The sequence below is a fragment of the Sceloporus undulatus genome, chromosome 1 (assembly GCF_019175285.1).
Source record: "Sceloporus undulatus isolate JIND9_A2432 ecotype Alabama chromosome 1, SceUnd_v1.1, whole genome shotgun sequence".
NCBI classification, from domain to species: Eukaryota; Metazoa; Chordata; class Lepidosauria; order Squamata; family Phrynosomatidae; genus Sceloporus; species Sceloporus undulatus.
In genome coordinates this window covers 201,414,857-201,436,994 of record NC_056522.1, presented here as the reverse complement: position 1 = coordinate 201,436,994, position 22,138 = coordinate 201,414,857, and the positions used below count along the sequence as shown (strand labels likewise).

Here is a 22,138-nt window from a genome sequence, read left to right as displayed (position 1 = left end):
TTGATAAAATTACCAGCTTGGTAGATGAAGGGAATGCTGTGGATATAGTATATCTTGATTTCAGTAAGGCCTTTGACAAGGTTTCCCATGACATACTTGCAAACAAGCTTGTAAAATGTGGGCTAGACAAAGTAACTGTTAAATGGATCTGTAATTGGTTGACCGGCCAAACCCAAAGGGTGCTCAACAATGGCTCCTTTTCATCCTGGAGAGAAGTGACCAGTGGAGTCCCACAGGGCTCTGTCCTGGGCCCAGTGTTATTCAACATCTTTATCAATGACCTGGATGACAGAATTGGGAGTATACTTATCAAATTTGCAGATGACACCAAATTAGGAGGAATAGCTAATACTCCAGAGGACAGGATCAACATTCAAAATGATCTGAATAGACTAGAAAGCTGGGCCAAAGCTAACAAAATGAAATTCAACACAGAGAAATGTAAGGTACTGCACTTAGGGCAGAAAAATGAAATGCACAGATATAGGACGGGAGACACATTGCTGAATGAAAGTACATGTGAAAGAGATCTAGGAGTCCAAGTAGACCATAAGTTGAACATGAGTCAACAGTGTGATGCGGCAGCTAAAAAGGCCAATGCAAATCTAGGCTGCATCAATAAAAGTATAGTGTCTAGATCAAAAGAAGTAATAGTGCCACTGTATTCTGCTCTGGTCAGGCCCCACCTGGAATATTGTGTCCAGTTCTGGGCACCACAATTCAAAAAGGACATTGAGAAACTGGAGCATGTCCAGAGGAGGACGACTAAAATGGTGAAAGGTCTGGAAACCTTGCCCTATGAGGAACGACTCAGGGAGCTGGGGATGTTTAGCCTGGAGAAGAGAAGGTTAAGAGGTGATATGATAGCCCTGTTTAAATATTTGAAAGGATATCATATTGAGGAGGAAGCAAGCTTGTTTTCTGCTGCTCCAGAGAACAGGACCCGGAACAATGGATGCAAGCTACAGGAAAAGAGATTCCACCTCAACATTAGGAGGAACTTCCTGACAGTAAGGGCTGTTCGACAGTGGAACACACTCCCTCGGAGTGTAATGGAGTCTCCTTCCTTGGAGGTCTTTAAGCAGAGGCTAGATTGCCATCTGCTGGGGATGCTTTGATTTGGATTTCCTGCATGGCAGGGGGTTGGACTGGATGGCCTGTGCGGTCTCTTCCAACTCTATGATTCTATGATTCTATTCTGGCCCCAGAGCTGCCTCAAATTACCCCATTGCCTCAGTACTCCAGAGCCACACCATCCCACTATGCCACCCAGTGCTGCGCCACTAGTGTAAGTCACTCCTTCTGGGGTCAAAAACAAGGCACCAAGCCTTGATGGCATGGCTGGGTCCCTCGTTGTAACCTCAGAGGGAGCCAGTGGTGGCAGTGGCAGGCAACACAATGGGACACTATGCAACCAGTCACTTTGTGTCACTCCAGAGTTGTCTAGATTTTCCTGGAAAATTTAGAACAAAAGGTAAGTCTTTTTAATCTGGTTTAAGGGAGGGCTAGGGTTGTGGAGGCTCAACGGTTAAGATGCTGACTGATTATCACAAGGTCACCAGGTTGGCAGCTTGAGACCCAGTTGCTGCGTGACAGGGCGAGCTGCCGTCACTAGTCCCAGCTTCTGCCAACCAAGCAGTTCAAAAGCATGTAGTGCAAGTAGATAAATAGGTACCTCTTTGGTGGGAAGGTAACAGTGTTCTGTGCAGTCATTGTGGCCACATGACCATGGAGTCATCTTTGATAATCCTAACTCTTTGGTTTAGTAACGGAGATGAGCACCACCCACTACAGTTGAACATGAGTAGACAATCATGTCAAAGGGGAAACCTTTACTTTTACTTTTAAGGGAAGGATGGCCTGGATTCGATAAGGAACTGGCCTATGTCATGTAGAAAGTTCTCTGCTGATTCGGCACTTTGGCCTTGTGTCATGAAGATAGGGTGCCATGAGGGCAGGGGGGAAGCCATTCATTCAGCCCATGTAGCCATGCCCTTAACATCTTATTTAATGCTTGATGCTTTGAATGAAGTCATATATGAAGATTAGGCTTATTATCCATCCAGTTGTACTCCTAGACTCAGATCTGAGTTTCGACTGTGGCCTGGAGTGCATTTGCACAATTTAAACCAGTGTTCCAACTGTATCCATCTCACAAGAGGGATACATGCCCTGATTACACCCCATTTGGACTACTGCAGTGGTTTCCAAAATTTGGTCCTTCATGTGTTTTGGACTTCAACTCCCAGAATTCGTGCCTGTTGGCCAAGTTGGCTGGACCTTCTAGGAGTTGAAGTCCCAAAGAAACTGTCGGACCACAATTTGGGAACCAATGGACTACTGTAATGCAGTCTACATGAGGCTACCTTTGAAAACTGTTTGGAAATGTGAGCAGGTCTAAAAAGCAGCAGCCAGACTGTTGACCAGGTCTGGTTGCAGGGGCCATGCAACTCCCCTGTTGAAATAACTTCAATGGTTAGCTGTTTGTTTCCAGGCAGAATTCAGAGTGCTGGTTTTGACCTTTAAAGCCCTATATATCTGGGGTCCAAACTACAGTTAAACCTCGGTATCTGCAGTCAAGTCCCATTGTTCCCAATGGGGGCATGTGCATACAGCCGTGCCACTATTAGAGACAACAGGACTTCAGGTAAGCCCCCGTTGTCCCTAGTGGTGGTGTGTGCATGCGCCCAGAGCCATTAGGGACAACAGTACATCAGGTCAAGTCCCACTGTCCTTAATGGTGGTGCACCTGCGTGCACGTGCCACCACTGGGGACAATGGGAGCTTGCTGTCTGCAGATGCTCAAATCCATGAATGGCAAGTCCGCAGATACTGAGGTTCCACTGTATTTCAAAGTCCATACCTCCCCCTACAAGCCAGCTCAAATTTTAAGATCTTCAAAGAAGTGATTTCTGTCAATCCCACCACCTTCAGAGACATGCTTGGCGACAACATGGATAAGAGTCTTCTCTGTAGTTGTTCTCAGCCTGTGGAACTCCCTTCTACAGGAGATCTGATTGGTCCCCTCCCTGCTTTTTTTCACCTTTTTATCTAAGCAGGACTTTGAGTTTTAAAGACCACCCAGTGGGGGTCCCCACTTGGCCATAGAAACCCACTGGATGACCTTGAGCAAGTCACACTCTCTCAGCCTCAGAAGAAGGAAATGGCAAAGCCTCTCTGAACAACTCTTTCCCATAAAACCCTGTGACAGGTTCACCTTAGAGTCACCATAAATCAGAAATGACTTGAAGGCAACAACAACAACAAGTGTCTGTGAAGTGATGCGCTGTGTTGTATTTCTTATTTGTTATCAGTACAGTTGGCACTCTGTATCTAGATACAGCCATCTGCTTCAAAATATGAAAAATGTATATATAAATTCCAAAAAGCAAAGCTTGGTTGGCAAATTTTATGTAGGGGACACCAATTTACTACCCCACTATAGAATGGGACTTGAATATCCATGTATTTTGGTATCCATGGGAAGACCTGGAACCAAATCCCAGTGGATACCACAGATCCACTGTAATTATGTTTTAAATGTGTTTATAACTGTTTTAAACAGTGTTTTTAAGGGAAAAAAACACTGTTAATAAACACTGTTTAAAAAACATTTATTTAATTTTTTAACTTTTATTAAATAAGATTTTAGCTTAATTTTGTTTTAGATTATTGTAAGTTGCCTTGGATTCCACTCTGGGACAAAGGCCAGGTATAAATTCAATAAACACAAAAACAAATTCTGTGGTGAGTTCTTTGTTGTCATAGGAGTCTAATGAGCCTATGAAGCAAGAACTTCCTGATCACTTCCACTTCAATGGAAGACAAAGTTCCCTAAGCCTATCTCCATGCCTGCTCATCTCCTGATCTTGGCCCAGCAATTCTGGTCTCAAATGTATGTTGCGCTTTAACGTGTGTGGATCATCTTCATGTTAATCTTAAGAATTCTATATACAGTACCGAGATTTAGCTAGTGGCATGCAGAGGCAAGGACATCCCATGGCACCAGAAGCCAACCTGGCTTTTTTGTGGTTGAGAGCTTATTCAGCAAAAATTCAACACTCCAGTTGTGGTCATGGACTCCATTCCCCCAATATACTTCTAGTCACATAATTCACTAGCAGTCAAACTGAGGAATCAAGCACATATATATGTGCACACACAAGCACACTAGCACTTCTGAAGTTGGAACTGCTCCTACATTGCCATAGAAGGGGAGGAGAATTTGGGTATTTGCATCCCCTCCCCAATTTTAAATGTTATACAATAATATTGTAAATAAATAAGTAAAGATTATTTCTGTACTGTAAAGACCATAAAAACATTACAAGATGGCAAAATCTGTTTCTGCTGCTTCATGTGTCTTAACCTAACAAAGTCAACATTTTTTTAAATCTAACATAGAAACACATTTAAAGCTGATCGAAATATTCCCTGATATCAGTATTCTTCTTCCAGTGCATAGACAGCTTATTTACTTGTTCAACTACTGGACTTGAATGCCTTTATAGAAACAGTAACTGCCACTGTTTACAAAATTTAGCTGCATGAGAGCATTACCTATTTTTGACATGAAATGTCATGTCAAAAGTTCAGCCCCTAACAGTGCACAATGGAACACCTGGCACTCAGCTAATCTCTTGTTTCACTGCTGTTAAAGTTGCCTTTTCAAAATTTATGTAAGGAGATACAGATCTATGCTGTGCTTTACTGTTTTGCAAATCCATTTTAAATCCCATTCTGTTTAAAGCTGGTTTCCCCTCCACGTGTGTGTAGGGATCATTTTGTCATTCACCTTAAGGTAGAACATTTAAGAGAATGGTTGAATGTAAATGTTTGGGCAGCTGTTAAAATCCATCTCAATAGTCTGACAATGCCAAAACAAATGTAAGATGTTCCCTTCCATTTCTCTTTTACTCTAAAATTGACCTTATTTCCCTCTTGGATCTAGCTTCATACACAGAGCATATGCGCTTTTGCATAAAAAAACTACATGTGCTCCCACGTCAGCTACTAATTTATTTTATTTCCTTTTTCCTCCTTTGCTCAAGAAACACTCACGTTGTTCCCTGATGGTTTTACTATTTATGATTTTATTTCTTATCATAGCTGGTATTCATTATTGCTGTTATGGATTCCTAATCCAAAATTTGCATCCAGAACTGCTGCACGTTTATTACTACTGTGTAGTCAATGTTCATGGCACTATTGCCATGATTGTAAATGTTCTTCCAAACCCATTTTACCAGGCAGTAGCTGCACCAAGAGATGGAGGTCTATTCAGCTGGAAATTAGTGCACAAGATGATGTTTCCAGCCCTCCCCACCTGCAAGCAAGGCTGAAGCAACCAGAACCAGGATTCCTGTCACAATTCTTTTGTCACAGATTCATTTGCTGGCTGGCTGGAGATGTGGAAATGTCATTTTCCTGCACCCCAATCACCAACTGAACAGACCTTAATCTATCAGTGCATCTGCTGCCTGGTAAAATAAATTGGGGGGCGGGGGGCAGAGCAGGATATGCTAGTTACTCATCGTAACTAACTAGGTGATGTAGAAGATGGGCTGATATATTTAAAATTCTCCTTTTCCCCAAAGAAAACAATTGACTTGTGAAATTTTGCTGCCTGAGGTACACTAACAAATGGATCTCCTCCCCACCCCACTCCCAAACTCAAGGTGAAAAGTTTCTCAAATTGTTGTTGTTTAATTTCCCGGTTTGAGACTTACAAAGCAAATTAAATTTATTAAATAAGTAAATAAATTGGCGTTTCATGCCCAGATCTGCTGCTTGAGGTGGCCACTTGTCTAATGTTAGGGCCTGTAACTGCATAATGCAAATGGATCTGATTCATAGTCTCAAACAGAACAGAACAATTAAATCAATGAGATTTATTTAGATTTTAACTCAGCTTTCAGATCAGTAGGTCTACTTTAATTGGGATTAACCAAAGGGATTAAAACAATGGCCTGTTCCCATTTCATATCTTAAATTGAGACACAATAAAGGCACCCAGGGCAGGGCACTAATTTAATGGCTTCTGAAAAATTACTGAGTTCAACCACATTAATTTTGTCTTGCTTCCTTCATCCATATTTTGTTTCAGGAAAGGCTGCCTTAGCAAAAAGCTGACAGCATGTGGAACAAAAGAATCCCAAAGGATAAATGCTTGCTATTATCTGCCTTTATAGTGACTGACATTCATAACCTGAGCATTCTCTACCTTAAGTGAATTAAGTTAAATTAAACAGCATTGATAAGTTGCTCTTCTTCAAGGTGACAAGCAGGGTAACTCTGGATAAATGTAAATGCTTTTCTGAACCCAAAGTCATTACCTTCATCAAATGACCCGCAAAAGGTACCTTTGAATTGGTTGGAAATATGACCTGATCCTAAAGAGTCCTCACCTCAAGACAAATCTGCAGATAAAGTAGCATCTTTTTGTTCTAAAAACCTCCACATAATTGTTTCCCAGAAGCATGACATGGCCAGGGACATCCCATCCTTTAGACCCAACTAGTGTATCTTTTATTTAACTTCATCCAGAAAGACTACTAAAAAACCCCAAATAAATGGATCCTAGAGCAAACCAAGCCCTAGAATCTAAGATGACTCAAATGAGACTGTTATACTTTGGCCATATCGTTAGAAGACAGGGCTCACTAGAAAAAACAAGCAAGGTAGAAGGCAGTAGGAAAAAAGGAAGGCTGCATTCTAAATGGACAGTTTAAATCAAGGGAGCCACAACCCTGAATGTGTAAGACCTGAGCAAGACTGTTGAGGATAGGGTGACTTGGATGGTTGCCATGGGGTTGCCATTAGTTGAAGTTGACTTGGCTGCAGTTAACAACAACAAGAAAGCACACAGACACATTGGTCTGGTGTGCTTTTTGCAGAATGTATACCTGCCGTTAAGTTGTAAATTGCTGGTCTGCCTCTCTCTTGATTGTGAGACTCAATGTGAACAGACATTGGCCTAAACCCTAGTTCATCCCAACTAGAGTAGTCACTGAATCAATTGGATTTATCTATGCTGTTGACTCTCCAATGAACAATTGATTTAAGAAGGCTACTCTACTTGAGAGTGACAAATAGGGCTCCAGCCTTTGTGGATCACATGGCTCCAAGATCTATGGGGTCCACTTGGCTTGCTGCTTTTTCCTTGTGATTCACTCAAGTAGCGTTCCTTGATCTGCTTCTCTGAGACGAAACTGAACTTCTAGCACCTAAGTCCCAGCTTTGAGGGAAAGGCAAAGATCAATAAAGCAATGTAATATAAAGTTCCCCCCTGCTCTCTCATTTAGAAGACCCAATATTACATGATACTGGACCAGCCCAGCATTTTATCCTAGCTGTACTACTGACTCACTCATGACTAAATTAAATCTCATTGATTTCCAGAGCTCGGCTTTAAGAAGAGGACAGAAGTCCAGGAGCTGCACACGCTTTGCACTCTCTCACACACATATACTGTTGGAGGGCTCCCACAGTCAACCTAGCCATCTTTATTTCCCCCTCAGGAAAAAAATATATAATTATACTCAAAAAGGCACCATGTATAGTGTATAGTGGGGAGGCATTTCAGCATGCTTTTGGGGCCTCTGACATAAGTTAAGAAGACCAAGAGATGCCTTTCTTCAAACTAGAAGGGAAGAAAAGTCACTTCCAGTTGGGGGGGGGGGGGGAATGGCTTCATGTGGCGTAAGGCAGCTCATAAAAAAATGTAGCAAAATTGTTCCCACATGTCCACTAGAAGGCACAGGAGGCCTTCACACACACACATTGTAACTTCACAACTGTCCTGTGAGATAGGTTAGGATGGGGAATGGTGACTAGTCCAAGGCCACCAATTGAACATCAAAGTTGAGTGGGATTTTGGACCTGAGTCTTGCCTCTCCGAGCCAGACAGTATAACAAATGTATCACACTGCCTTGCTTTTTAAAATGTTGCTCTGATGCTTTATCCTGTTTCTTCACTGAACTAAACTACTGTATAACATAATTATTTGTATTTCTACTTTATGTTATCACTTGAGTGTTATCTTCTTTTCACTGGTACTGTTCTATTATGAATTGATTTATTAGCATTATGCAACTGTTGTGATTGTTTGTACTACCTAATATCTTGAACTCATTTGTTACACATCTTGTCATTACTGTCTGCTTTATATATTTTCTACCACTTGTAGGAAGAACTGACATAGAAATCAATAAATCAATCAACAGTCATTCAGCAAACACATGGTCTGTGGGTGGATCATTAGAACTCTGTTGCTATTTGTACATGAAGGAAGAGGTGCATCCTAACAAACAAATGGACCACCATTCAGTGGGGGAGCACATGCTTTGTATGCAGATGGTACAGGGTTGAATCTAGTATCTCCAGCTGGGCTTGAGAATGACTTCTATCAGAAACCCTGGAAACTCTAGTGGGCAATACTGCAATGATGGCTGGTGGCTCAAGCATCAGTGGAGTGGCAAATCTGCTCTCGGGTTTAGTCTGAAATCTCAACGACTATCCAAACCTATCCCCAAAATAGGCTTAGCACCTTGGATAACTCAGACTGGACCTTAAAGTTCAGTGACAAGGAAACCACCAGCTGCCACTGCAGTAATGATCTAGATGGCACTGTGGTCTGATTTGGTGGATGGCAGCTTCCTATTTTCCACATCAAGGGGCATTTGTAATTACAGTAAACAAAGCATCATCGGTGGGCTTTTAAAGCAGAAGATTACAATTCACTTTTATGCAAAGGAGAAAAGATGATTACTGCCCTCTGAATTTCAACCGTAACATACTAATTGATCACTTCCACTTCATCAAATTGCTACGCTCTCTTTGAATAAAAGGCTGCAGGCTTCATTTTTAATTAGCCCTTTAGTGTATTCAAACTGTACTTCAAATAAAAACACGATTGAGTGCACTCTAATTCCCAGCGATAGAAAGATTGTTGTTGTTTTTTAAGTGAGCATTTCACAAAGTTTTATTTCGAGGTGAGAGCGCTGGTATTTTTATGACTATGTTGACTGGAGTAGCAGGCACATATTCATTGCTAATGCCTAAAGCCAGCACTTATTCCCCAAAAGCTAACAGACCTCATTTCTAGCTTCTCCAAAATGCTGTTTCTTAGTAACTCACTTCAAAACACTAGTTAGCCTTTGCCTTTTTTCCTGACTATATTTCATCTTCCGGATAATATCTCTCCAGAGTTCAGTAGCCACCCAAACATACGGACTGCCTTTCTATCTAATATCCACCAGCCATCAAAAGTATTTTAGACATAACTGTCCATTAAAGAATCATCTTTAGCTATTAGGTAAACCCAGAGATGCTCGTCTTAACTTAATACAACACAGTATCACCCTTGTGATATTCTTGCAGGTATATGTTTAACCACTGTCATGCCTTTAATTTCCAGCCAAAAATAAGCACATTTAAGTCCCAGTTCCATCAAAACCAATGGAAACCAAAGCTCTTTAATGTGAATGAACTGTGCAGCATCTACCAAGAAAAACCAAGCTAACAGAGCCACACTGATATGGTTACAATTTTTTGCTAACTGGTAATAGCATGAAGTGCTTTTTTAAAAAATCAGCAAACCTTTTAGACCAAAACGTAAAAACTCATCTAAGACATTAGATATCTTCTTGTTGTTTGTTTAGGATGTCTTGTCTGTCTGTCTGTCTGTCTGTTTGTTCAAAACAGAAAATAAACTCTAGAGCTATTCCAGATGCTTGCGTGCCTGAAAACAAGAAGACATTATTTGACTACAAAACAGGAAAGTCCAACAAATTAAAGCTTTGGTATTATTTTGTGATGCTCCAAACAGTGAGCAACATACAAGTTAACTGAAATCAGTGTATTAATACCTTAGGTTTGGCAAATAGATACAGCTGACTACAAGGATGCAGAATAGAGAGGTGCCAGACAGATCATCATTTATTACTGAAGTTGTTCCAAGGATGGCCAGAAAGAAAAACTCTAAATTGTATCAGATATGATCTCCTGAGGTCTCAGATATAGCTCTATTTTTCCCAGCACCATTGGATTCAGCAAGATTTATATTCAGGCCGTAAGTTTAACATCAGTAGATAAGAAATGTAGTATTATAAGCAATAGACTTTCAGCTGATTCCCATGGAAATGAATCCAACTCCGTTTCTTTCCTTTTTTAAAACCACTGGATGAAAAATCATAATGGAAAGTCAAACTGGTACTGGAACAGAATTCTGTTGTGTAGAATTCGTAAGTCAAATGATCAAAGGAATCTGCACTGCTAAAATAAGAGTGAATTTCACTTATCTTCAGTCAGATGCAAACTCAGGGTTGTGGGTGGAGGAAATGAGGGTTATTCCTTTCCCCTAAAGAATTTTGCTGCCCCAAATGACATTTTCATTCAAGCTCCACATTTCTAGCATTAGTGAGAGTAAGACAGTGAAAGTCACTCACACACAGAATTACTATATTAGTTGTGTTTACATTCTCTTTGTAACTTTGCCTTCCCCTTTTTTTGCATGCCTAAGCTGTATTCTAAAGGTGAGAGTGAAGTTTTAAATTACTGCAAGGCTAGAAAATTGGGGGCTGAAAAAATTACTGAAAAGGGAGCAAGGCTATCTATCATCCATCCATGCACACACACTTACACAAACACACACATTACTACACCAGTCTGCAGACTACATGTTCAGTTACAGACCCGCATAGTGGCTGGCAAGATGTACTCCCCTATAGCATTACTTTAGGGAGTGAGCATAATGTTTAAAAGTATCTCACATGAGGTTTATCTGTTTGTTCAGAACTGTGAAGCATTTTCAAACCAAAAGAAACACATGACCCTGTTGGATATTGGTAGTGTTTAGAGATGCTGCATTCCTTTCAGCCAATTCAAATTAAATTAAATTAAAATCTAAACTGGGCCACAGAAGAATACTTGAGAAATTCAGTGTTTCAAACCCTTGGACTAACATGTGGATTGATACAAACATTTCCACATTTCCACTTCCAGAATATCCAAACACCATTCTTGGTTCAAAATAAAAATCTGTTTACAAATGTGGTAATAATACATGTTGAAACACTTATTTAAATTCCTATTGTTGAGCAGATGTTTAAACAATGCAGATTGCTTAATGGGACTAATGGCTACAAATGCAAATCTGTCAGTCTAGAAACAGACTGATTTGCTCCTTTGTGAGACCCTCACAAAAATGGGAAGATGCAGAGATTGAGTCTGTTAGGAGAACATGTGCTGAGCCATTGTACCCCTCAAAGCACTAAGGAAGAAACCACAAAAAACCTGCTCTTGTGAGTTTGCCAAACATTTTGCCAAGAAAATTGCTCAGATTCATCCTGATTTGGACTCCACATTGAAGATAGTGTCTGTGAAGGTAACTGAGGCACATTCTTGCGCAGTTTTGATGGACGAGTTTCAATTTATTGAAGATGATGATGTGAACATATTGCTTGGTGATATGAAGCCAACCACTTGTCTGTTATACCTATTTCCATCCTTGCTGGTCAGCTGAGTGGTGGACATTGAAAATGCTTCTTTAAAAGAGGGCTTTGCTCCAATACTTTTAAATCTTTCCAATCCTTCTCAAAGGAGCAGGTGTAAAGCAATTGTTGAAGAGACTTTCATTGGATCATTCCATCTTAGATCATTATCAGCCATTTTCTAATCTCTCTTTTAAAAAAATATTGCATATTGCCTCCCATTTTAAAGCTACATAAATTGACAGCTATCACTATAAGAACATGACTATAAGCACACCCCAGTCTTGATCTTCAGTGCCAATCCAAAATGGACTCAGGTGAGCTGGGCTGAGCTTTAACTCACCAAAGAGATTTACTTACATAGATGATTCGGAGGGGCAAGTGTAGAAATGATTGCTGACCCTTGTCAATCAATGGCCATTTGGGCTGGGAAGAAGAATTACATCCAACACTGTCCAGTTGACACTATGCAGCTTTGGTCAAGGTATTGTGAAAGGAGGTACTAGATACCACTTTGCATAACATCCAAGCACCAAATTCTATGTATTTTTGCTATTTATTGCTATTGTGAATTGCTTTGTTATTTTATTGTTATTGTTTATTTGCTTTGTACTTTCTTTATTGTTGTAACCTACCCTGATTCTTTGAGATTGGGCGGGCTATAAATAAATACTTATTATTATTGTTGTTGTTGTTACAATTTTTACCAGAACAAGTAATCAAGATGATTTTAGTCTTGAACTGCTGAGTTTCATTGTTTTAATCCCATTATTTGGAAAGTTGGACTTATTATATCTAACAAAAAACACACCTATTTGAACATGGCCACTGACCTCAAGACACATGTGGAGAAGAAAAAGAAGTTAATGTTCCTGTTCAATTAAAAAAGAATTTCAGCACATTCAGTTCTTTTGAGAGCTGGCCACTGTGGACTAATGGGCGACAGAAAGTAGCATTCTCTGCTGTGTTATAGGGGATGCATAGACTACCTTGTGCTGTTCTTCAGGTGCATTGTAGTTTCCAAGGGGAAGCAATTGCACTAAAAGGGGATTCTAAAATAAATGCTGTAGAGTTTATACAGCATGCTGTAGGAACTCTGTAGAGCTTCTATGGCATGCTGAAGTCTGCAGTGGTTTCTAACACCATTGTAACAACCTAGAATGGTAGTTACACTACCATGCTGAGGCCGGCAGCGATTTCTAACACCATTGTAATCTGATCTGCCTCCAAAGGCTGTTTTGGAATAGAGTTCATTTTGAAAGATAGTTTCCATCTGCAAATCTTTCAAACAAAAACAGGTTCCAAATTTTCAGTTCCGGTATTTTCTGGCTATACAACTGCAAAAATAACAACAGCTGCTAATACTGCTACTGAATTCATATACCCATCGCCCAGTCAACAGCTCAGAAAGTGAGATATGGCTTCTTTCAAACAAAACACCCTAATCCTGGGCTGCATTAACAGAATCATTGTACCCTTATAACAAGTTGTCATAGTTCTACATCATCTCCCTCCATCAAAATGGAGGATACTTGTAAGGTAGAAACCAAGATAGTGAAAAGTGTGGAAATGAGATCTGATGGGGACTTTTTGAAAAAGATTGGTACAGTTCAGAGGCAATACGATTACTGCAGACATTTCCAGATATCTGGAGTGCTGTTGTAACAGGAGTACTCAGGGAGATTTTCTTCACAGCTGCCATGCAAAACGTGGTACAGGTTTGTTCTCTGTAGCTTTAGAAAGCAATATTAGATCCAGTGCATGGAAACTGGATCTAGTATTCTAACTGAACATTAGGAGATATTTTGTATGAGCTGTCCAGCACTAAGCAGACTGCCTTGGAAGGTGGTGGTCTGTCTGTTGTCAGATGAATTTAAGGCAGCCAAAACTGGCCAGAGTTCAAGCAACATCTAATAGGGATGCTATGGTTGCACAGTACTTTATAAATCCTGCACTGAGTAGTGGATTATACCAGACAGCCTCCAATGTTTCTTCCAGCTCTAGGATTCTATGAAATAGCAGTCCTACACCCATCCATCATAGAATCAAGGAGGAAATATATATCAATGATTAAGGTTGCCAGAGTAAAAACTGGAGTAGTCTTCTTGTACTTGCAGAGGAGGGTATTTCAGTAAGTGTCACCTGCTACCTGGTTGTGTGGCAAGCAGCATCAGGTTTGTTTCTGTGTTTGATATTAGAGATGACAAGTCCAAATTTTAAACAACAGCACTTCAGACCCTACCTGGTTGCCTGACTAGCAACACCTGCTGAAATCCCTTCTTCTACAATACTAGTAAAGGGACAGCAGCCATCCAAAGTTTTCAGTCTGGCAACCCTATCTGTGATGTAGTTCTATTTTCTTGAAATGGTTTGACATGTTTGTGCTTTAGAGTTCATTTTGAAAGATAGTTTCCATCTGCAGCTCTCTCAAACAAAAACAGGTTCCGAATTTTCAATTACTGTATTTTCTAGCTATACAGCTGCAGAAATAACAACAGCAGCTGCTGCTATTGCTACTGAATTCATATGTCACCCTTTGGTATAAGATTGCCTGTGTGGTTTACAGTTCAAAATTGTAAAAGCAAATACAACAAAGGTTTATAAAAGGACAAAACAAGCAACAGCTGGAAAAATCTGTCAAGTTAAAAAAAATCCAGCAGAACTCCTTTTTAAAAAAGATTATCACAACTAAAATCTACTGCAAAACGTTTTGGAATGTCCAAACAAAACACTGTCTTTGTCAGGTAATGGAAAGACATCAAGGTTAGTGCCAGGTAAAGCATCTGTCAGGAGGTTTCCAAGAGCATCAAAAATGTCAAAATGCTGGTGGGAGCAGGAAACCTTGTCCAAAAAGGAGAAATTATCCAAGATCTGAGATATATGGGACACAATGGCAGAGAATGCCCTCTCCTTAATCAACTCCCAACAAAACGTCAGATGGCAACCAAAACAGATAGAAGCTTCCAAATCTGTTTGTGACATGAAGCAGGAGGTTGTTCTTTTTAAAGGGGAAGGGATTTGGCAATCCAGTAATTTGTATCCATGCTCTCATCTGAACCAGTCTTCAGATTCTGGTCTGTGTCTTGAATGATCCATGGTGAATGTGGCTGAAAGAGACTACATGTGAAAGGGATCTAGGAGTCCAAGTAGACCACAAATTGAACATGAGTCAACAGTATGATGTGGCAGCTAACAAGGCCAATGCGATTTTAGGCTGCATCAATAGAAATATAGTAACTAGATCATGGGAAGTAATAGTGCCACTATATTCTGCTCTGGTCAGGCCCTATCTGGAATATTGTATCCAGTTCTGGGCACCACAATTTCAAAAGGATGTTGAGAAACGAGCGTGTCCAAAAGAGGGCGACTGGGGAAGGGTCTGGAAAGCATGCCCTATGAGGAACAACTAAGGGAGCTGGGGATGTTTAGCCTGAAGAAGAGAAGGTTAAGAGGTGATAATAATAGCCCTGTTTAAATACTCAAAGAGATGTCACATTTAGGAGGGAGCTAGCTTGTTTTCTGCTGCTCCAGAGACTATGACCTGGAGCAGTGGATGCAAGCTGCAGGAAAAGAGATTCCACCTCAACAGTAGGAGGAACTTCCTGACAGTAAGGGCTGTTTGACAGTGGAACACACTCCCTCAGAGTGCAGTGGAGTCTCCTTCCTTAGAGGTCTTTAAACAGAAGCTGGATGGCCATTGGCCAGGGATGATTTGATTGCGATTTCCCGCATGGCAGGGGGTTGGACTGGATGGCCCTTGTAGTCTCTTCCAACTCTATGATCTAATGATTCTATGATTTTTAAGGAACAGTAGCAAACATCTATGTTTGCATTTGCATGCCCCCATCTTCCCTGGAATCTTCCTCTGTTCCTCCCTGTGTATTCTCAAGGCATCTGTGTGCCTGGCAGCGTGTGTGAACAACAGTATTACTGAGCAGTGAGTCGGCATGGTTATTTCCAAGGTATCCCTCACAAAGTTTGATTCCAGATTCTCAAATTTTGTTCAAAATGCCTGGAAGCCCAAAATGCCTAGAAGCCAGGGAAATAAATTTGTCCTTTCTACTAGCTGATCTCAAACTTAATTTGACCTCTAGAGCAGCCCTTGTTAGCAAATTACAAATGGGGACTTGGAATTATGTCTCTCTACTTTCTGAGTTGCTACTTTAAACAGACTACCTAAGGTAGATTCTGAACTGACCAAGCCAGAACCCTTGAAACAACATACTCAATTCATAAAGAGTTACTATGATAAGTAAACATGTTTGCAATAGATAACAACCTTAAGGATAAGATCCTCCACTCAGTTTCTGAACAGAAAACCCATAGGGAGGGTTGAGTTCAGCTCTGAAGCCCTAGATGTGGCTTTGTTCTAAAGTTTTGTTGCTGTTGTTGCCAGTTTTCAAATAGCCCAGTTTTCAAAAAGAGTTGCCCAATAGGGGATGAGTGAATTCACCCCCTGACTTTTCTAAATGTGTTCCTCCAAAAAGCCTGTGACCTCTGGAGCACAAAAGTTCTCCACTTTTGACCTGGTGACTCACCCAAATTGAACCCTCTTAGAAGCACTGCAAGAGCACCTGGAGTTGAGATAGAGCTTTTATAACTGGAATAGTAATGCAGTAAAATGTGGCTCTGTTTACATTTCATGATGATTTACAGATCAGTCTTAAACTTGCATGCTCGGACGTACGTTCCATTACGGCCAATGACACCTACACCTCAGGGAGAAGGTTGCATAAATGGGTGGAGACCAATGCTCTCCCTGGGATCCAGCAGAGTCTGCACTGACCCCTGAAGCCGACAGTGGATAGAAGTCCGTTTCCAGTTTTGTAAAATCTTCTTTATGCTCAAAACAAGGCATGGGCATGTTCACCCCTTGTTTTGATAAGGAAGCACATTCTGGAGCATTTTTGGTGTGCAAGTCTTTTTTATAATGAATTACGAATATTTTGTAGCTGCAAAGCTGGGCATGGCTAAACAAGGCCCTCAGGACATATACTGTCACCCTTAGCATATAGGAATGTACCAGTGTTACTGTGCACTACTTTATGTTATGCCTTATGTTGTTTGCTTGTTTCTCTGTTTGTTTTTTGCCAAAAGCTTTACTCCACATAAAGCTCTCAAAAAGCTGTAAGATAGAAATTTAATTCATTTTAACGATAAGTCTACAAAGCGGAGGTGGGGAACTGTGGAATGGCAGGAGACCTTATAGGGCCACCCAACCACATTCCTTCCCACACAAAAAAATCAATTTTGCCTCCAAATGCCCCCAAACACCTTCTAGGGAACATGGGGGCAGTCTCACCATGTTCTGGGTCCCTTCTGTGCTCCTAGAAGGCATTTTGAAGTCATTTTGAGGCCAAAAAAAATGTACTGTATTTGAAAAACTTGTTTTGACTCCTGGAGTCCAAAGTGCTCCAAAGGTGGTGAAAATGCCCTCTGTCCCCTCTGAAGGTCATTTAGGGACATTTTGGAGCAAAAGTTTAAGGTTTTTTTTAACCTCTGGGGGATCCTGAGGGACACAAAAACATCCCTAGAAGCTACATCCTCATATACTCAGACAATCTGATATGATTTTACTTGAAGCACTTGGAACTCCTGAGATGACATTTTGCTACAGAGTCCAAACGTACTTAAGCATTCTGCAGCATTGTCATTCAAACATTAGTAAGCAGTTCCTCCAGATTTCAGCCATTTGTTCTATACAGGTTGTTAAAAAAAAAAGCAAAATTTACTTAAAGGAGCAAAATAATAATAATAATATAGCCTATTAATGGGTTGCTGTTGTTTTTCTGCCATCGGGGAGTGTTGCTGTTGTTGTTGTTATTATTATTATTGTTATAGTTTATTTCTATAGCGTTGTAAATGTACACAGCGCTGTACATACAGATAATCAAATCAATAAAACTATAAAACCTGCCAATGGCGTACAATCTACAAAATACATTTAAACAGTAGATAGTAATATAAAATAGAAGTAGTTAAAAAAACAGACAACAATTAAAACATCAACATCCACTATCTAATCAAATATCAGATAAATATTCACACAGTGCCTGGGAACGATATTCTAGCCAATGTAATATACTTGGGGGGGGGGGGGTACCATGCTATTTTTCTTTGATACAGCAAAAAAGCCTGATGTGGTCTGGTTCCAACAGGCTGCCTCTTTGGGGGAAATTGAAATATATATATATTTTCCAATGAGGGACACTGATGTCAAGAAATACAAGAAGTGTACATTTTACACTAACTATAACCTGTGTCATGTTGGAATTTTAATGGAAGTGAGAAAATACCCTGCAAATCCAACATCATGTTGTGGTTGTTGTTTTTCATCCTAGAAAATGAGGATTAACTCCAATAAAGTCATTGAGATTTAGGTAACCAAACTGAGCCAGGATAACAACTAACATGTTTTTCAAGGTCTCTTGGTAATTATAAGCATGATATATTACGACCTTCCCATGGAAAGGTCTCAGGCACACAGTTCTAAGAGTAGTTTTCGCAGTGATTGCTTTATAACCACAGAGATTATAAAAAGGTGTTTTATGCAAAAATACAATATTATATAATGGTATATTCATAACCACACTGGCAATGCAATATATTTAGAGGCCTCATTGAGTTTAGTGGTATGCATTCCCAGAAAGCATACATAATACTTCTTAATGTGAAATTAAGGTCCACCAAACTGTTACATTTCTACTTACTTTCAAGGAAATGTTCTTACAACTGAGCTATCAAAGTTTTATAGAGGCATAAAACCAGTTCCACTGTTTTTCCTTTAGCTTCTAAAACAGACTTAAAAAGTAATCAGTGGATACAGTAACAAAACCAAAGATGTTCAAACTGAAGTATCACAGTCTGGACTCTAAGCAATCTCCAGTCCATATTGTGGACCATAATTAAATACTGTAAAAAATATCATTTGCATGGTGTCTCCCTCTGGCACCTTTTTTCTTATTCTAGAGTAAGGACAGGGAACTACCATGGCGCTTGATGAGGAGGCTTTCAATGTGGGAGTGAAAGCTACCCCACGTACTTCTCTTCCAGAATGAAGAGAGGGATGCTTCTGTTATTTAAATAGGTGTGGAGGCTGATCTGTGATAAAAGGGTTAAGGCCTCCCTAACACTTGTCTGGATCGGGTCCCCTATAGTCATTTTAAAGCAAGAAACAAAAATATGTCTCTGCTATCTATAGCTTTTTAAGTTGTTTTGTTATTGTTGTGTGCCTTTATGTTATTTCTGACTTACCATGACTTATCTATGGTGAACCTATCATGAAGTTTTCTTGGTAAGACTTCTTCTCTCGGGGTTACTGTTACCTTCCTTTGAGGCTGAGAGAGTGTGACTTGCCCATGGTCACCCAGTAGGATTCCATGGTTGAGTAGAGATTCAGAACTTGGTATCCCAAGTTCTAGGCTGGGTTTGCACAGGTCAGAATACTCCAGGAGTGGCCAAAGTCTCCTGTTATCTTGGGCCCTTCATTGTGATGCTGGGTGCCTGTTTTTATGCATGTCCTGCTCAGCTGGCCTATGCTGCCATTGCTAGTGCAACTCATTCGTTCTGAAGTCAGAACAAGGTATCCAGTGTCAATCGCCTGGCTGGGCACCCCATTCTGATCTCCGAGTGAGGAACTCACTCCAGCAGTGGCACTATCAGCGGCACCCTGGGACACATTGTAAACAATCATCTAGTGTTGCAATGGAGTACTCCAGATTTTCTGGAAGGTCTGTAACAAAAGGTGATTTATTTTAAACTGTTGTAAGGAAGGGATATACCTCAGCTGCAGTACTGTAGTTGAACGTTGTCCGGATAATTCGCACCAGAACTGGGGACTGGGCCCTGCATCATCTAGACTGCTCATCAGGAGGATGGAGGGAAGAGGTTTTATTTGGCCTGCATGGACAACACCCTAGTCCAACATTCAATTCTTCTGAGCACATCCCACTCCCTCATTATAACCTACTTCACAAGACTGTGGCAGTGATAAAATGAACAGGAGAAAGAACTAGTTTTTTCCCCAAGTTAAGTCCCCACTGAAGCATATGGACTTCATTTCTATTAATAGACTCCAGCCATCAGAAGCCACTGAGCAAATGTCTTTTAGTCATAAATATCCAATTTAAGCTTTTAGCTAAACCCAGAGATCCTCCTCTCTTTTCTTGATAAATCACAATATTCACTTTGTTATATTCTCGTGAGTGTATATTTAAATCCTACCTTGCCTTTGATTTTCAAAATGAAGCACTTTTAAGTAACATTACTATCAGTGGGACGTAAATTTCCTAACATCTGGCTAAACTGGGCATTGTCTGCAACAAATACAAATCTTGCTAACAGAACCACATGGACACGGATATAATTCTTTGCTAACTTGTGCTTATCTACAGTACTTTAAAAAATAATTTTGGATAAAAGGCATGAAACCTTGGAAAGTGTTTGGCAAAAGAATGATAGAACAATACAGGAATACCGCTTAAGGAGCAACTTCATTCACTTCAATGGCAAGCGTTTTCTTATGCTTCAGAGTGCCCTTTCCTTGCCTGAAGTGAACAGGCAAAGAATTTGTAAGTGACACCTCTGGACTACAGTTGCCAGCAGTACAATCGCAACACTTGATGTTTGCCTTCAACAATGAATCAAACTGAACTGAGATACTCCACCTGAACCTGCTTAGGATGGAAATAATTACACCTTTAGAATTTAACTTCTGGGTGGATACTCATGCTTTATCAAACTGCCCAGTTTGCCTTTCTGGAGTTCACTGCAATCTTGTACGCCTTTATCATCCAAACAACACTTTAGTAATGAGATCGCCTTGTTGTCATCACGTTCTCCTCAGAGGTATTTTAAAGAGACAAAAAGAGTTAGCTGCAGTTGTTCAGATAGGGATATCTGCTATATAGCTACATAACTCATCACTCTTCCTGAGAACAGGCTTGTGCAGGACATAACTTTTCTTTTTAAACCCTTTGATCAGCCACCACAACAACAGCAACTGAGCAAAGGATTGAAAGGTTCAATTAGATACACCAATTCTGCTTCCAGGGGGGAAAAAGTCAAAATGCTGCTTATGAGCTATAAATAAAGTTCCAGACAACTTGGGGCCATGCTCTTGCAAGGATTGTATTCTCTTCCTATGAGCTTATACCCAGGAGGGAAGACATCCAGCAAATGCCCTTCTTAAGGTCCTACTACTGTACCTTATTTACCATTAGCCAAAATATCCTGAAGGCACCAGATCACCTCTGATCTTGGAAGCTAAGCAGGGTCAGCCCTGGTTAGTACTTGAATGGGAGACCACCAAGGAATACCATGTGCTTAGATTATATTTCAGAAGAAGGAACTGGCAAAACCACCTCTGCATCTATAATGCAGAATTAATACAGTTAGACACTGGTTTAACTTCCATGGCTCAATGCTATGGAATTCTGGGATTTGTAGTTTTGTGAGCTATTTAGCCTTCTCTCTCAGAGAGATCTGATGCCACAACAAATTCCCAGGATTTCATGGGACGGAACTAAGACAATTAAAGTAGTGTCAAACTGCATTAATTGTACAATGTGGCAGCAGCCTTGCCTAAGAAAACCCTATGAAATTCATGAGGTCACCATAACTCAACAGGTGGCAGGCATGCGCATACACACACACACACACCACCATATTTGCTGAAGTCACAAAGGAAGGACTTCTCGGTGGTTGCTCCCACTTTGGAACTGGCTGCCAAGTGAGGTTAGGTTGGCCTTGTTGCTGCAGTCTTTGCACCAGCAGGCAAAGAACTGTTTGGATCGGACTGGGCTAGCCTGGCCTGGATTTTGTCCTTTGCTTGGTCTCAATTTTTTGTTGAAGCAACAGTAGTTGCAAGTCAAAATATATTTGCTCAGAATGAAGTCCCACTGAATTCAATGGGGGTTGTTTCCATGTATCTATATATACAGTTGCAGGCTTAAGGTAATGGGTATTTGAAAAAGCCTAAGCCATCTACAGAATCACAGCCATGAAATCTAATAGTTATTCACTGCATTTTAATGTCATTGTGGTTTTTTTGCTTTGCAAAGAGAACATGTCTATAGGTTTGGACTGGAATCCTACATACATTTACTATGAAGTAATTCTCATTGATGTTAAGTGAGACTTTTTTTCGTTTAAAAAAGAAAGCAGCGCAGTGCGAAAAAACTTACTCAAGAATTAAGTTCAAGTGAACTTCATGGGTCTTATTTCCCAAGTGGACAAGCATAGCATTGTGTTGCAGAAGTCGCAAAGATGTGTTATTCACAGGCATTACATGTCTGGCACAGAAACATAATCAGCTAACCAAACACGAACAACACACTGCATTTAGAGGTCTTTGCCATTGAAGAGTGCATACGAACAACTGCATGACTTTAAGTAAAGAAATATGTTTTCTGGGCACCTTTCACAAGCCTGGAAACCTCCCCCCCCCATAAAATTTAATCAGAAGTCAGTGGTATTTGCAGGGTTTGTTGTTGTGTTCTCTTCTCAAGATATCCCTCTTCCTTCACACACACAAAAATGTCTCTCTGAAAGTTTGCTCCGTGTAAAAGCAACCATATCATCGTGAAACACTGCTGGCACACCAAAGCCTGTTAAACGTTCAACTCCAGCGGTCGAAAACCGCTGG

At 40.5% G+C, this 22,138-nt stretch overlaps 1 protein-coding gene across 3 annotated transcripts in view; it reads right to left on the bottom strand.

Moving 5' to 3' along the window:
- Window positions 1–22,138, bottom strand: part of PDE1A (phosphodiesterase 1A) — a 205,461-nt gene that overhangs the window by 114,937 nt on the left and 68,386 nt on the right. The window lies entirely within an intron of this gene.